Source organism: Lepeophtheirus salmonis, chromosome 12 (assembly GCF_016086655.4).
Source record: "Lepeophtheirus salmonis chromosome 12, UVic_Lsal_1.4, whole genome shotgun sequence".
Taxonomy (NCBI): Eukaryota; Metazoa; Arthropoda; class Copepoda; order Siphonostomatoida; family Caligidae; genus Lepeophtheirus; species Lepeophtheirus salmonis.
The window spans coordinates 10,230,723-10,235,519 of NC_052142.2; the positions used below are offsets into that span (position 1 = coordinate 10,230,723).

At 32.7% G+C, this 4,797-nt stretch overlaps 1 long non-coding RNA gene across 1 annotated transcript; it reads right to left on the reverse strand.

The window, feature by feature from the left end:
• Positions 1-680: 680 nt before the first annotated feature.
• LOC121126988 (uncharacterized) lies at positions 681-3,709 on the reverse strand. Its single transcript, XR_005867402.2, has 2 exons — positions 2,954-3,709; positions 681-2,864 (listed from the first exon to the last, which is right to left on the reverse strand). It is a non-coding gene; the product is annotated as an uncharacterized lncRNA (long non-coding RNA).
• Between the last annotated feature and the right edge of the window lie 1,088 nt (positions 3,710-4,797).

A 4,797-nucleotide genomic window follows, 5' to 3' on the forward strand; every position in this document is an offset into this window, starting at 1 on the left:
TGGATTACAATCCCTAGAATTAGTTTTGAGGCTATATGCATACAAAAACTTTTTAAGAATAAAAAGAGATTGCCGGCATTAACGAGAAACATAAATTAAGTACAAAACAAAGACCTCATTTACATAAATATTTTTAACGAAATAATCAATTATCTTGGGAGGAAGAAATAAGACTGATAAAAGAGATTTGGTTCAAACTGGAGATTCATCAGAGGGATTGTTAACATCCCTAATTTTTTAGTTGTATTTCCTTTGATTTAGCTACCCTGTAACTTCTTCAGAATAAGAAAAAACCCAGAATTTTAACAAATAAAATAGTTGCAGAGAAAAGTCAAACTGTTGCATTGTGACGCCAATACATACTAAGCCATTTGATAAGAAGGATTTACCAGTGACGTAGAAAAAAAGTCGAGGAAGAGTTATAATATCGCGAAACATGATATTATTTATAAGTACAATACTAAAATCACACTACCCAGGTTGTTACAGGCACACCCAAATATTTATTGATAAATCAGCGAATACTATATTACATGAAATCCGCTGCTATATTTTTCTTCCCTTTTCTTGACATACTACAGGAAGAAAATTGAGAAAAAGGGAATGAAACAAAAGAAGAATCCGACCATTATTTGATTTTGGTTCTTTGTTCTGTTTAATGAGATACAATACAACTTACATAAATTTTCAAAATAATTTATTTAATATCTATAATTAAATCATTAGTTAGAATTAAGTTATTTAATCTTTTTTGAAGTACTGCATATTTTAGATAAATTATTTCTGTTTCAATAAATTTTACTATTGGAATAAGAGGCAAAGTTTTTGGAAAACATATTGAAAAAAATGGTCAATATATTAATAAAATTTGGACTCAAAGAATGTCATTGGTCACATAAATCACAAAACCAAGTCAATTCAGAAGAAAGAAATAGTTCTTTATCAGTCCTCACCAAAACTCATCTCGGATGATTCATACCAATTAAAGAACTAAATATTTCTTCATTATTAAAGTTGTAATCGAGTAATTGATAAATATGTGCACATAATAAATATATAACATCAATTGGATTGTTAAGGCCACATCCATCGATTTTATTTAAAAAGTGATCTTCTGCATAGGAATCGGATATTTCAAACTTGATGTTCCCGGAGAAGATAAAAATTGTTGAAAGAGGAGATATTTTTTCTTCTATATGGCACGAGTTGCATATCCACTGAGATAATAAGCGATACCAAAACTGCTTTATGGTAGATTTAAGGCCAAAAAACAATCTGACTGAATTGAAGTTATTAATTTTTTATCATCGTCATCTCTTTCCTCAATTTTTAATTACTTTCCAACGAGAAAATTTCTTTCATCTTGGATATAGTTATAATTACCATCCGAAGAAGCAGAGAGAGATCAATCTTTTTTTTCAGTTTCCTGGAACTGTTGGCAGCTAAGACGTTAATTGCCCCCTCCAAGTTACCGATACCACCCAAATCAATTTTGTATAGGATCAATATTGAATTTTTGAAGTAGAAGAAATTCAGCTTTTCCTGCATTCAAAAGTTATTCAGCCAGGCTCAATGATGTCTTATGAGCTGCATAAAAGGTTTTCGAGCTCAATCCCTTTAAACCAGTAGCCTTACAATTGATTTATCATTTCTTAAGCTATTCAGCAAATGAAATTAAAAGCCTATTTATTCTCTGTCCTTTACTGAAAATGGGCTTTAAAGAAGAATCATTTTTGGATACATGAAAAGAAGTCAAACAATATTGACACAATCCCAGAACCTCTTTTAATATCTTGAAGACTTTTGCAGTTTCTCTAAAGGGCTGATATTCTTCCTCCTGTTTTGTACAATTTTTTGAAATTGTGAACTGGATTGAACATCAGAAATATTTTTTGTTCAGCTCCAGAGTATGGATTCCAGATGAATGAAGATGAAGTGTCTTTTCCATGCTCCTAACAGCAAAATTTTATGTTTGCTGGATGAGAGTCCACAATGACAGCAACTGTTTCAAATCCTATTTCTCTAATAAGTTTTAAAACTTCCATGAAATAGTCCATAATAATTGTGAAGCTGATTTTGGTGATAGGGATCATGGCGACCATATCATATTATCGACCAAGACTCTTGAAAATTAAGTATAATAATGTTTTTGAAAATGATCAACTATTTTGACAACCATAAATTTTCCCTGCAACGAATTCTACCCTTTCAGTAGAATAAACTTCGTCTATTATAATTGACACGATCTTATCTTTATGTAGCAAATTTGTTATTCTTCTTTGGATGTATTCACAAGTCGAAACGTTAATTCCACTATCAATATTGAAGGCACTAGAAAGTGTCTTTAAATATTTTGATAAAACACAAAATTATCACTCCTGACTGACAGAGTTGATTGTTGAGCGCAGGGCTTTTGTTTTGCTACAAAGAAGCTATTCCTAGAAGTTGTGACAAATATCAGCGTCCCTTTAGTGGACTTAATTGTAGCTGGAATCGTTCAATAATGACGCTTATGTGGTCGTTATACTCCGATCCTTCCTCTTTAGTGATAGACTCCAATAGTTCCTTTGTCATTTATATGTTTGACTGGTGAGATATGCAAGATTTGTTCTTCAGGAAAGCAAGGATATTGCTGACATCAGAGAATCTTTGTATAGTTTCTTGAAATAGGAAGACTGTGGAGGACTTTAATTATCACGCCGACGGTGGAAATCGCAAAAAATATGGCACAATTCTCGTTGAACGACTCGTGAATATTCTGAGGCAAGCATAAATTATGGAGATATTTTTTGATTTATCTGAAATTTTGGATTATATCCTCCTCAGACATCCTTTTATTTATCATTTTGCTTTCTTTCTCAGCTCTGGAAATACAATACAAAATATTAAAATCATATTTAAATGAAATCATGAGTGTTAGGTTATAAATTATATGTATGTTTTGAACATCTACCTTTTTTGAAAAGTGGCTAATGAGGTTGATCTCTGAGAAGAAGATATTATTGGCACTGCATCCACTTTGAGCCTTGGAATTTTAAAAGATGTTGATTTTTTAGTTCTTGTAGAGTTGGAGTCCTTTCGATCCTTACGGAAGCATAACTCGTGGAAAATGTGTACTACAGACACGAGAATGCCTTGAGGGAGCAAAATCCACTCTTGGTATAACTCGAATACATGTATTTGTCAATTCCTCGTCCTTTGGAAATAGATGGAGGGAGAGTTTGGGTTGGGAAATCGAAGGAACATTGTTCCTCACTATTTTTAAAGCAAATTAACCTGTTCAATAGGCTGGGAAACAAAACGTAAGCATCACTGGATAAATTTACCAAACTTTGGCACTAAATAGATCACAAACGATAAGATGAACAACACTTCAAATGAGAAAAATTGAACTAAATCCTTCCTTCGCCTTTATTTGTAGTTTAATGGACTCATGTTCACATAAATCGAACAGCCTCGTGTTTATTATAAAAATATAATATTTATCATATTGTTCTCACTGATATTTTTCCCCACACCAAAAAATTCGGTTTTCAATAATATACGGTATTGAGTCGATTTTAAGTTTTCATATAGTAGTTTTCTTTATTATGCGAATAAGTTTTCTTGATAATAATTTTTGTTAGTCTATAAAAAGGGTAGTACCTTCAACAGAAAGAAAAAAAGAAGAAAAGTAAAGGAATATTTTAAATCCTGAAGTAGGTTGATGTATTAAATAGGAGCGGATTCCATGTAGTGTTGTATTCCCTGGATAAATATAGAAAAATATAACTGACTGACTGCATACTAGCTGGAACAATCATAAATTGTGAGTACGCCACTGAATGATAACTTTGACAATATACCTTTGTGTAGTTATCCTCTAGCATATGCTCGTCCAGCAGAGAAAACAGGACAAACTTTGGCATGAATCTTTTTCACATTAACAGGTAATCACAAGCAATCCGCTCGCCCATTGAAGAAAACATGGCATTTTGTTGCAGTGTACCAGCATCTATTAATGGACCGTCACAAAATTATTATGGAGAGTATCCCCACTTTCAAATTTGGTACCTGAGCTTACAGAAACTTCATTTTTTGTTATGGACAATAGGTCAACTTCGTCCTCCACGAAGACCTAAGCAAGGGATAGATAATTGCATGCATTTACTTTAAGAAGATGGTGTAAGATTCTCCAGGTTGCCACCGATGACTTCCTAAATATCCCACAGGAAGGTGGTCACGTGGATTTGATTCAATCAAGCTCGTCGCCACGAGGATAAAGACACATCCATTAAATACTAAAGATGTCTCAGAGTAATAAGAGTCGTGGAGGAATCATAACAGGAGAAAAATTGTATTATTAATATAAAAATACTGAAATCCTACAATCCCTACGACAGAATATTTATAGGAGAAATATTAATATTAGCTCAAATTTTCTTATCAGTGTCTTCCAAAAGTTCAGTTATTTGTGGCAGCGCATCACAATATGCCAGCAAATGTAAAAGGCAATTAATATATTCAGCTTTGTGTAACAGTATAATATTGAATATACATATTTTTGGCTAAAATTTGGCATCAGGCGCCAAATTGAGTCGGATTGGCCCTGTTAAATTGCATGGTTGATCACAATACCATATAAATGAAGTTTATATACAAGAAGTAGGACTAAGGAGAAGCGTCATACGTAATCCATTTGCATTTCTTTGATTTTTCAATTGGCTTTGCCTGAGGCCCACAAATGAGTAACGAAAATCAAACTAACTCTAAGATAGAAGCTACAAAATTGACTAGAATGATGTACTTAAAGATTCG